Below are 13,740 nucleotides of genomic sequence, written 5' to 3' on the forward strand. Positions count from 1 at the left end.
AATAATATAGGCAAGAGGCTAACAATTTTCAGACATAAATTAATAATAAAAATGAAAAATGAATTTTCAAAACTACTATTTAGTTTTTTATTTTTCATAAATTAATAATAAAAATAGAAAATGGCTTTTTAAAATTAAAATTAATATTTTTATTAAAGAATTTCAATCAACTAATTGAAAAAAACTTCTAGCGGGAACTAAAAATTAGTTTCAAATATATACACAAATAAACATTAATAATTTTTTAAAATGAAATCGAAAAATATAGCCACTACCCTGGGACGAGTGAAAGTGCACAGTGCAAGAAAAAACAATTCTGCCATTGGAGCAAGTGTTACATGCTCCAATTGTAACTCCAATTTTGAAACACCCATAATTTTGGTAACCGCTCATAAATATGCTCAAAGCCAATTATAGCCACATGGGATGCTCCTCCATGGCGAGTCATAGAAATATGAAAACAAAAAGGAGAAGGAAATGCAAATAGATAACAGATATTAGGACGCACATCCAATAGGTGTGGTGTTGTGCAACAGCTTCATAGAATATGGATCCCCATATCATGTGCTCAAGAAATATCGAGGGAGCTGTAGCGGCCAGTGTAGAACTTGCTCAAAAAATGGGCATGCACAAGTCACTCCCTTTCACCTGGCCCTTGCATTGATGGAGGACGATTTTGGGCTACTAAAATAGAGAATTTTGTCTTCTGTACCCTTATCTGCCTCTTGTGGAGATGAATCACTAGAATCCATTAGGAGAGTCCTGTGCTAGAACCTCGAGAGGTTGCCGACCCAGGGCTCTGCTCCTGACAGCATTTTGCACATCAATGCTCTCAAAAATTGCATCAGATGTGGTGAAGAAGCAACAAAGAAGAAGGAAGGCAGTATTCTGGTGGTGGAGTATCTGATTATTGATCTAATGGAGGACTCACAAATTATTCAAGCATTCCATGAAGTGGGCCTTAGTGCATCCAACATAAGAACCCTAATCGAGGAGCTTAATGTGGTGCAAAGCATCTTCAATGATAACAATTTCCCTGCCCTGAAGTCCTACGGTCACGACCTTGTAGAAGGGGCATTAGAGCTTGATCTGATAATTGGTAGAGATGAAGAAATAGATGGGATCATTAGAATTCTTTGCCGAAAGACAAAGCACAACCCTATGCTGATTGGAGAGGACAGTGTTGGCAAGACATCAATGGTGAGGGGCTGACTCAACAGATTGTCAAAGGAGATGTGCCAAGGTAAATTGTTCTCTAGCGTACTAATTTTGCCTTTATATCGATTTTAATATAATAAAAAAATGATGGGCATGGAGTATTGGATTATGGTTTGACATTAAGTTGCAGTTCATGATTATGCACTTTGTGATTGATGGAATTTCTTTGGGATGGTGCAGTTATTTGGTGGAAGTTAGATTGATAGCATTGGACATGGGAGCCTTAGTGGGTGGAGAGAAATGCATAGGCAACTTTGAAGATTGTGTCAAGTCTATATGTAAGGAGGTAGAAGAATTTTAAGGGAGATTAATATTGTTTATAGATAAATTACATTTGATTCTTCGAGCTGGTGAGTGATTTCCCTTTTCTTTGTGATTTAGAACAGTTGTCAATGTAATTGGCTGACACGGAGATCATTTTTAGGTCGAACAGGGGCTGCTAATTTATTTAAACAAATGCTTGATCGCGACCAACTACGATGTATAGGAGCGATTACATTTGAAGAGTATAAGAAATATGTAGAGAGGGATAGTACATTCAAGCCTCAATTCCTGCAGGTGTTCACGACTGAACCCAGTGTACCTGATACCATTAATATTTTGCACAGTTTGAGAGTAAAGTTCAAAGGGCATCATGGTGTGAGGATCATGGATAGAGCATTAGTTGTTACTGCCCAATTATCAAGTTGTCATATAACTGGTAAGTTTACAAATTTAATAGTCATATGATTGAATTGGGTCTGTTGTGGGGGCATTCTAAAACTTAATAAATGAGATTTGATCAGATGATTTTGTCAATTTATTGTTTTGATTTTAACTCAGAAGTTTGATGAAAGCTTGAGATGTTTTAGTTCATCAGATTGTAGGCATCTTGTTGGCTTTGTAAGATTGATTCATTATTGTTTTCTTGTTTGGACTTTGAACAGATCGGCATCTTCCTAACAAAGCAATTGATCTGCTAGATGACGCATGTGTGAATGTGAGAGTGTAATTAGATAGTAAACCTGAAGAAATTTATGAAAAGGAAATTACTCAACCAGAAGTTGAGCTGAATGCCCTTGAAAAGGAGAAAGACAATGCTAGGTAGGCTGAGCTAGCAGAGGTTGGTACTGAGATCTACCATTCCTTTAAGCAGTTCTTTTATTTTTCTACTTTGCTTCAGGCTTATATTAGCAAGCACAAAGGAAATTTACTGTGGTTTGGAAGGGGATTTTCCATGGAATTGAAGGTAAGTTGGTGCTTGTTCTTTATCCAATGAAACATAAATAGAGATAGTTTATGTTAATTAAAACCCATATCATCCTTTGTGACCTTTTTCTTTAAATTCACCAATTTATATGATTTGCCCCCTTAACATTAACTCTATAGAGTGTTGTACCCTTAAACCCCTTGTTTTGCATCTAGCAATCTAAACTTTGATTGGTTCTTCAAAGTAGTGATGATTTTACATTATACAAACTCAATCAATCTCCAAGATAAACATTTGACCTTGTATGACAACTTCAAATTTCAGTGACTTCCCTCGGTTTGGGAGCCTCCTTTCTTTAGCAACATTCACTTTAGTTTTACAAATCTTCAATTTTATTTTCAAACATAACTATCTTTTTGGAGTATATTTTTATACTTGTGCTTTCTATTTTTCAAACTATCTAATCCTCCAACTGTCGTAGCTGTATCGGCTGTATTACAATTTGACTTCAGCTTCTTTGCAGTCACTTTACAAACCTACTTTTTCTGAGACTTCAATAACTGCATCTAAACATCAATTCTTTTGAACAACTTTATGTCTACAGACAAAGTATGGATGAACAACCCCTTTATTCTCTGGCAAAGTACCTTCTTCAACACTACTAATCTTGTTACTCTCTAGGATCTTCATGCTTGAAATATGACATTGTGGCTCAGCTGTTTCTGTAATCTTCAAAAACCCTTAAAAGTACAATTCCATTTGTCTCTTGAATGGGTAATGATGAATTTCTCAAATTAGCAACTACAAATGCAGAAAGAGAAATAGAAATAGTTTGTATTAATCAAAAGAAACTATATGAATGTTATCATCTGAGCTCCAACTCTTTCTCACACTATTTACAGCAGATAGCTTTCAGCTTAAATCACCTGACAACTCTGCTTAAATCACCTGACAGCTCTGCTGAGCTGGAGCTGGATAGATAGCTTAACATCTATAGAGGAGAAAGATCAAACATAAAATAATGTATATCTTGCTACCCAAGAACATTCTAGATGGGATAGTGATAGGTTGAAGAGTACATTCAAATCCATTAAAATCTTAAGCATGATCTTCCAACAAGACTTGTCTTTAATGTTGGAGATATGTTTACCATACAGAGGATATAATCAGAGATAGTTGGGGTTATAGTTTCCAACACAATTAAGATGATCCCTATTAAAATTAAATTCTAGAGAGAGAGAATTGTGCTGGTGGAAGCAACACAGTAAAGAATGGATGTGTACACTACAGGAGGCAGAAGGCATGATGAATGTGGTGAGATTTTCCAATTTTAGATATGGAGCACTTCAAGAGATAGATGCAGCAATCGCTTGTTATGAAACTAACTCTGTGGAAAATTTAAGGACAACAGACATTGTAGGGCCTAATCAAATTGTAGAGGTATGTGTAATGTGAGAATTTTTCTATTGATAATTTTTATGCCAATAGGCGTTCTATACAATGGCAGCACAAATGCCCAGCATGAGAATATGTCAGGATTCCTTGACAATAAAAAAGAATTGGGAGCGGTTACAAACTTCCAAATTAAATATTAAAAAATAATTTTTGAAATAATAGTTGGCCAAAATAATAGGAAGCCAAATGGAGGCCAAAATAATAGGCCCAAAATAATAGGGCCCGAAAAAGTAGGGCTCGAAAAAGTAGGACCCACAAAAATAGGGCCCGAAAAAATTGGGGCAAAATAATTTCAATATGATTTTTTTTTGTTAAATATAATTTTGCATGCACGTTCATGCTTATTTTTTGTGAGGAGTTGGGGAATTTGAAACAAATTTGTGGAATGTGAAGAGATGTCTACTAGGAGATATGAGGAGCCTCTCAGAAGTTATAAAACCAAGGCTCCTCATTTCATTTTCATTTTATGTTTTTGCAGGAAGGAAGAGGTGGAGGTTATTGGAGGATTAGATTGGAGTTTTTGAATAGGAGTAGATTGAAGTTTTGGAGTAACATTTTTGACGGTGAGATTTCTTTTTTTTATTTACATTTTCATTTAGATTTAGATGTAGATGTAAATTGAAATTCAAAATTAGTTATAATATTCTACTTTGATTTAGATTTCAATTTTAATTAATTTCATTTAGATTTAGAATTATGTTCATAACTATTTAGGCTCGCATTTAACAGTGTAGTCTTGCATGTTTGATTTAGATTTAGATTTAGATTTGTATTCAAAATCTATTTGATTTATATATTTTATAATACTTTTCATTGTTAATGGTGCTTGATGGGAGTTTTTCTGGGGGTGTCTTCTTTTCTATTTCAAAAATATTTTGTTCTAATATGTACTTTCCTAACCAGATCTATCCATTTTCTTCTAATTTATGCATGGAGCTTCCTGACGCTATTAGCGCATTGCTAGGACTGAATGGGAATGGATTAAAGGTAAACAACTGACTCTGGATCTGGATATGCATTTGGAATTGGCTCTGCTACAGCTCCAATTTATAGGTTCCTTCTTTCTACCTATTCTTTCAGTGGTTTAATCTGGTTAAGTGTGGATTGAGAGGTTCTGGCTCATTCCCACAAGTTTGTAATTGTTTTATAATGTCTAGCATGTGGCATTTTGATGGGATTCTTCATTGGAAAATGGTGCAAATAATTATGTCAATGCTGAATGACTTGTCCAATGTGATAATTTCTCTGGATATAGAGTGCAGCCATGGTGATTTTCTTAGCAATACAATTGAGAAAAAAGGGAAATTTGGTACTAACACAATGTTATAGGAAATCTCTGAGCAAAAATGCTTATAAATACATTCAAATTTCTTTTGTAACTCATAATATCAATCTCATTTTTTCTTGTGCTCCTTTAGTTTAAGAAAGATAATAGATTGGAGGAACAAATTGCTTCTGTAATGGAAGTTGTAGGTGCAATTATTTTAGAAATTTTGGGCATTCTAACTGTTCCTGTGATGGGTACTTATGTTTTAGTTCTTAGATTATGTGATTTGGTTGTATTTAGAGTCTTTTTAATAATGTTTGAAACTACTATTAAATATAATAATAAATATTAATTTAATGTTAAATATAACATGCTACAGCACTTATCAAAAATATAAAAAACACAATTGCTACAACAAAACAAGAATGGAGAAAAAACTTTAGTTTCTGTATTAATTCATCTTCTTAAAATAGATTACAATTACCATATTTTATATTGATAAATGCCTCATATGGACTTTCACATGCTTATTTAACTACACTACAATCAAGACTAACTTTGTACTTAATCTAATTTTATCGAATGAGACTGGCCCAAGATTCCTATGTAACTACTGTTATAACAAACATAGATAGCTGTAGAACTTGTGATTAATAATTTATAACTACTTGATTCTCTGTATTTCATGCGTAAATTCATGATTCTAAAAACTCAAAGTTCAAACTGTATGTGACATTCTCTTCCTTATTCGGTGAATTGGTGCATGACTATTAGATTAAACGGTGCATGCAAGAGACAAAACACTGAAAGAAATTACTATTTTCTTATTATTATTGTTGCTTCTATTTTTAATTTTTTATAATTATTGTTAGTCTCGATGTTGTTTTTAATTTTATTATTACAAATATTGATTATTAATATCTTTGAGTTCATCCAGAGAATAGTACTAAATCTAGAAAAACTTAGTAATAACAGTTTGAGATAACAGCAGAAAGTTTTTATTTTCACAAATATTCTCTTTCTTTTGAAAATCTGCTATTATTTTGGTAATGAATTATAAAGTAGAAAGGAAAAACTTTCTGTAAATATTTTTTGGCTAGTATTTCACTTGCAGTTTTAATTTTATAAGAAAGTTTATTATTTTTTCAAATCTTAAAAATAAAGATTTTTATATATGTAATTTTATTTTATTATTAAAATAATAAGATTTTTGAAGTTGTAAAATATTGAAGTTTAGAAATTATTTTAGATTTTACAAATGAATTTTCACATAATATTTATATTACAGAAAGAAAAGATAATAAAATTGTTACTTAAATGAAATATAAAAATTATAAAATTTTACATAAATTTATTAATTGTATAAAAAACTATTAACGATAATAAAGTTCTATTAAATGTACTTGATTTTATATTATAGAAATACAAATATAAATTGGGACAAACTTTAGAAATGAAGTCAAATTTAAAGAGAGACAAATAGCATGAGGTGATGTGTGTATGTGTGTGTGTGTGTGTGTGTGTGTGTGTGTGTGTGTGTGTGTGTGTGAGAGAGAGAGAGAGAGAGAGAGAGAGAGAGAGAGAGAGAGAGAGTTAACATGAGGTGACATGATATAGAGAAAGAGTGAGATAAATAATATGATGCAATGTGTGTGTGTGTGTGTGTGTGCGCGTGCGTGTGTGTGTGTGTGTGTGTGTGTGTGTGTGTGTGTGTGTGTGTGTGTGTGAGAGAGAGAGAGAGAGAGAGAGAGAGAGAGAGAGAGAGACGATAATCTTAGAGGGGATAGAAGGAAAATGGGAGAGGGGGAGAGATGAGTCATAGAGAGAAAAAGCATAAGAAGGGTCCAAGATAGATGGAGATGGAGATGGTGGAGAGAGAGGCCATGAGTGAGTGAGTGTGTGTGTGTGTGTGTGTGTGTGTGTGTGTGTGTGTGTGTGTGTGAGAGAGAGAGAGAGAGAGAGAGAGAGAGAGAGAGATCAGATGAGGTGATGTGGTAGAGAGAAAGAGTGATACAAGAGGGGGAGAGTGAGAGACATGAGGTAGATAGAGATAGATGTAGTGAAAAATAAGGAGGGAGAAAGAGTAGGGCAAGGGGGAGAGAGAGAGAGAGAGAGAGAGAGAGAGAGAGAGAGAGAGAGAGAGGGCAGGTGATGTAGATATATAGAAGGGGAGTAGGGAGAGATGAGCTAAATAAGAAAAAGAATATATAAGGCCCAAAAGAGATGTAGACAATGATGGGGAGAGGAACAGTATGATGGATAGTGATAGAAAATGACAATAATTATGGAGGGAGAGATGTATATATGTAGAGAAAGAGATGGACAAAGAGAACAATGTAGGGGGATGGGGAGGGTATACATTATTGGGGGGTAATTTAGAGTAATAATATTTATTAATTATAATTTTATTATCTATAATATGATTAGTAACCCAAAAATTATCTTAATAGCAATAATAACACAAACCCTAACTCTAAATCTAACTCTAACTAGATAATTCTAATTTTAACCCTAACCCTAACTCTAACTCTAACTCTATCTCTAACTTTAATTATCCCCCTAACCCTAACCTTAACACTTTATAATCCTAAATCTAATGCTAATTCTAACCCTAACCCTAATTCTAATCCTAATCCTAGCCCTAACTCTTACCCTAACCCTAAATTTAATTAGGTAACTTTAACCTTAACCCTAATCTAACCTTGATCACAAGTCTATCTCTAACTTTAACTCTAACTCTAAATTGAACCCTAACTCTAACTCTAACTCTAACTCTAACTCTTATATGAACACTAACACTAACACTACCTCTAATTTTAACTCTAACTATAATTGTAACATTAACCCTAATTCTAATCCTAACCATAACCCTAACACTAACCCTAACCCTAACCCTAATGCTAACCCTAACCATAACCCTAAAACAAACCGTAACCGTAACTCTAACACTAATTCTAATCTTAACCTTAATTCTAACCCTAAATATAACCCTAACTATATTTGTAACCCTAATTCTAACCTCACCCTAATTCTTACCCTTACCCTAACCCTAACTCTACCTCTAATCCTAACTATATTTCTAACCCTAATTCTAACCCTAACCCTAATTCTAACCCTAACCCTAATCCTAACTCTAACTCTAATTTTAAACCTAACCCTAACCCTAACTCTAACTCTAACCCTAACAAGAACCCTAATTCTAATTTAAACCCTATCCCTTACCCTAATTCTCATCCTAATGCTAACCCTAACTTTAACTCTAACCCTAACCCTAACCTTAACACTAACCCTAACCTTAATTCTAACCTTAACCCTAACCTTAACTCTAACACTAACACTAACCCTAACTTTAACACTAACCTTAACCATAAACATTAATTTGTCCCTAACTCTAACCCTAAATCTAACACTACCATAATTGGACTCTAACCCTAACCCTAACCCTTACTTTTATCTTCACTCAAACCCTAACCTTCACTCTAACCTTAACCTTGACTCAAACCCTCACCCTAGTCTTACTATAACACAAACCCTAACCATAACCATAACTCTAACCTAACCTTAACTATGACAATAACTCTAACCCTAACCTTAACCATAATCATAACTCTAATCCAAACCTTAACCATAGCCATAACTCTAACCCTAACCTTAACCATAAACATAACTCTAACCCAAACCTTAACCATAACTCTAACAATAACCATAACCATAACTCTAACCCTAACCTTAACCATAACTCAAACCCTAACCTTAACTCTATCCCTAACCCTAATGCTAAACCTAACCCTTATTCTATCCCTAAGGTTAACATTAATTGTAATGGTAACTTTGTCCCTAACCATATATCTATGTTTGACTATAACATTTTACATTAAAATATGCCAAAAAAAAATTACTTTTTTAAAACCATAATCCTACCCCTAACTCTAACCCTAAATATAACCCTAACTATAAATCTAACTCTATCATAATTAGACTCTAAACCTAACCCTAATCCTTAGTTTAACCTTCACTAAAACCATAACCTAACCCTAACTCTAACCTTAATCCTAACTCAAAACTCTAACTCTAACCTTAACCCTTACTTTAATCTAGATGAAAACCATAGCCCTAACCCTAACCTTAACCCCAAATCAAACCCTTACCCTAACCTTAACCCTGATGTAACTCTATATACAACCCTAACTCTAAATATAAACCTAACCTTATCCATCACCCTAAAACTAACCCTTTTTCTACCCCTTTCTCTAACTCTAATCGTAAATCTAATTTTAACCCTAACGCTAAGCTTAATTTTAACCCTAATTATAACACTAATTTAAACTCTAACTCTAGCCCTTATTCGAGCTCCAATTCTAACTCTACCTCTAACTCAAACCCTAACTCTAATTCTAATCTTAACCCTAACTATATGATTAACCTAAACCCTTATTCTTACCCTCGCCCTTTCCTTATCCTAACCCTAACTCTAATTCTAACCCTAACTATATTTGTAACCCAACTTCTAACCGTAATCATAACATTAACTCTAACTCTAATTCTAAACCTAACCTTAACTATAACCCTAAAAAGATTCATAATCCTAAAAATAACCCTAGCCCTAACCCTAATGCTAATCCTAAATCTAATTGTAACTCTATTCCTAACAGTAACTCTAACCCTATCCATAACTCAAACCCTAACAATAGCCCCAACCCTAACACTAACCCTAACCCTAACCATAATTCTACTCTTCAATATAACATTTTACGTAACAATATGCTTAAAATAAAATTGAATTAAAGTGATGCAAACAAACACCATATATAGAATTAAAAAATAAAATATTCAAGAATAATTTTATAGTAAGTTTACACTATTACATTTTTATAGTAATTTTATACAATTGCATTTAAAAAGAAATAAATAATTCAGCACTTACCTTAAAAAAAATTTAAAAAATTTAAAAATACTTTTCCAATTGCGTCGCAATTGCCACTAGCTTATATATGCCTCTATATATATTACACCGAGAGTAATCGTTCTCGAGGTGCCTATTTTCATTTTCATAAATTCCAACTGTGATTAAAATAACCTTGGGATTAAATGAAAATAGGTGCCTCGAGAACGATTACTCTCTGTGTAATATATATAGAGGTATATATAAGCTAGTAGTACTTGTAATTGTAGGCATTAGTTAAAGTTCATGGTGGTACTTATAATTTTCATGTAATAAGACAACAGAAAGTGAATCTGTACTGACAAGACCATCATTACACAATATCAATGATATATTAATATAGTTTACTGATCAATGCAGGTGATGAGTCGTTGGACTAGTATTCCTGCCACTAGGCTTGGCCAAGATGATAAGGATCGACTATTACGCTTGGCTCAAAGGTTGCATAAAAGAGTTGTTAGCCTAGACATAGTAGTTAAGATAGTTGCAGAGGTTGTGCTTAGATCAAAGGCAGGACTTGGGACACTACATCGACCTATTGGGGTCTTTCTGTTCTTGGGGCCCAGTGGAGTTGGTAAAACAGAGCTTGCAAAGGCTCTTGCAGAACAACTGTTTGACGATGAGAACTCCCTAGTTCGGATTGATTTGTCTGAATACATGGAGCCTCATTCAGTTTCAAGGCTCATTAGTGCTTCACCGGGGTATATATGGTTCTTATTAAATCTTCTTACTCTAGTTGTTATGAATAAAAAGAATTCAATATTTAAGCTCAGTTCTAATGAATTATTAGAAATATCGCAGTTATGAAGAAGGTGGGCAACTGACTGAAGCAGTTAGAAGATTACCTTATAGTGTGGTTCTATTTGATGAAGTTGACAATGCACATGTATCAGTACTCAACATCTTACTTCAGATGCTTGATGGTGCTAGATTGATGGATGGACATGGTCGTACAGTTAACTTTTCAAACACAGTCATTATAATGACTTCCACTACTAGAGCAATGTACTTGCAAGATGACCAAGACCAAGCAACTATTGAAGTATGAACAGTTGAGAAATGACCTCCTTTTGTTTCAACTTTCTTTAATGCTCAAGTAAAAGCTCATGTGGTGTTTAATTGTAGGTCAGAAAGCACTTGAGGCCAGAACTATTAAGTAGGCTTGATGAGATACCTATCTTTGGACCTCTTAAAAATGAGGAGAGGAGAAAAGTTGCAAGATTGCAGATAAAAGATGTAGCTATGCAGCTTGCAGAGAGTGGAGTTACTTTGACAGTCACTGATGCAGCTTTAGAACATTTTGTTAAGCAAACCTATGATCTTGTAAGTCTTTTTAATTGTTGTTATTGTTGGAGGAGTGGTCAGTTATACTAATCAATCACAAATTGTAGGCTTTAGTACACAATTTTGGTAACAACAATATTAAAATTGCACACTGACTTCACTTTGGATTTAATTATCTGTTGACTGCATTTATATTTTGGGTATTGCAGGCTTATGGCTTTAGACGCTTAAAGTGCTGGTTGGAAAAGGAAGTGGTGAACCAATCGTCCCGAATACTCATAAATAGAGAAATTGATGAAAACAATAGTGTAATGGTAGATGCAATCTCTGGGCAACCAAGGTTATCCTATCATGTGGAGAGGAATGGAAGATTAGTAAATCCAATCATTAAAAAATCTAGAACTTCCTATTAAAACCTTCAAATTTGATGCACATTGTCACAAATATGGGAGTTGAAGATATAGATGACGATGAGACTATGCAAGAAGTTGATGTGTGTTTAATACTCCCATTGATTTTGTGAGGATGAGTTGATGTGAATGGTTGATACTTTTATTATGTGAAATATATTAAACTGATGTTTTTCTAAGAATGCACAATTGCAATTGTTAGTCCCTCAAAACCAATGTTCCTAGTTGTCTTTGTCAATCAATTTTCATACCCAAATTTATTGGACTACTAAAGTTTAGAAATAGATTAATTTTTAATCATTAATGTCTTTTTTGATTGGCTGATGCTAAATTTCTTGGGAATATTATTGTTTTTCAATTAAAAAATATCTACACTTTGTCAAAAGTTCCAGGAAACTTTGGAACATTTGTGATCTTTATATTTAGAGTTGGAAGTGTAACTGTTTATGATTAAAAAAATTTCATTTCTTTTACTTGAAGTTGTCATTCATGAAATACTCACAAGGGTAAGGTATTGGCTAAATAGCAGAATATATGCACTGACTGGCCAGCGTCGTTACATATTTTGTCCATTAAATATTTTAAACAAAATATACTTGGACTCTTACAGTCGCTGTCTCTCTCTCGAAATGCCCAGCGAGAGTCTAATCTCGAAATCCACACAATACAATTCATTTTATTTTAAACAATAAAATAATTTATTATTATTATTTTAGTTTATATAAGAGCAAATTTTGAAATGCATCAATGCGAATTCATTTAACTTATGGAAATTTAAATAATTTAGAAAAAAGTAAAATTAGTAAGTATTCTAAGGAAATATATTTATGCAATGAATTATAAATTTTTAAAATTTGTTATTATTTATTTATTGAATTAATATTAATTGGTAAAAGTGTAAAATAATACTTAAATTTGAACTTTTTAATATGTCAATCAAATTTTTAAATTGAAAAATGGGTAGATATTTATTTTTTAAATATTTATTATAAATAATTTAAATAAAATGTAAATATTACACAAAAAAATTGATAAATAAGAATTTATGAAATTTATTTATTAACAATATAATTTTGTCAAATTTTTAAGTTTTAGTTATTGTTTAATCATTATTAAAATTGTTATCTTGACTCCTTTGTACTTATTATAGTCATTTATCAACACAAATATAAATAAAATAATTGTAATTACATCAAATGTCTAACTAGCTTATATATACCTCTATATATATTACGCCGAGATTAATCCTTCTCAAGGTGGCTATTTTCATTTAATCCCAAGGTTATTTTAATCATAGTTGGGATTTATGAAAATGAAAATAGGTTCCTCGAGAATGATTACTCCTAGCGTAATATATATGGAGGTATATATAAGCTAGTGGCAATACCAATGCAATAGGAAAAGTATTTTTAAATTTTATTTTATTTTTTAAAGGTAAGTGCTGAATTATTTATTTCTTTTTAAATACAATTGTATAAACTTACTATAAAAATGTAATAGTGTAAACTTACCATAAAATTATTCTTGAATATTTTATTTTTTAATTCTATATATGGTGTTTATTTGCATCACTTTAATTCAGTTTTATTTTAAGCATAATTGTTACGTAAAATGTTATATTGAAGAGTAGAGTTATAGTTAGGGTTAGGGTTAGTGTTAGGGTTGGGGCTATTGTTAGGGTTTGAGTTATGGATAGGGTTAGAGTTACGGTTAGGAATAGAGTTACAATTAGAGTCAGGATTAGCATTAGGGTTAGGGCTAGGGTTTTTTTTAGGATTATGAATCTTGTTAGGGTTATAGTTAAGGTTATGTTTAGAATTAGAGTTAGAGTTAATGTTAGGATTATGGTTAGAATTTGGGTTACAAATATAGTTAGGGTTAGAATTAGAATTAGGGTTAGGGTTAAGGAAAGGGTGAGGGTAAGAATAAGGGTCTAGGTTAAACATATAGTTAGGGTTAGGATTAGAATTAGAGT

At 32.6% G+C, this 13,740-nt stretch overlaps 1 pseudogene; it reads left to right on the forward strand.

Annotated features, from left to right (window-relative positions):
- The first annotated feature begins 547 nt into the window (after positions 1–547).
- Positions 548–11,578, forward strand: LOC149570491 (chaperone protein ClpB1-like; annotated as a pseudogene).
- Positions 11,579–13,740: the final 2,162 nt, after the last annotated feature.

This window comes from Cupressus sempervirens, chromosome 3 (genome assembly GCF_028749045.1).
Source record: "Cupressus sempervirens isolate cs-2001-9-10 chromosome 3, ASM2874904v1, whole genome shotgun sequence".
Lineage (NCBI taxonomy): Eukaryota > Viridiplantae > Streptophyta > Pinopsida > Cupressales > Cupressaceae > Cupressus > Cupressus sempervirens.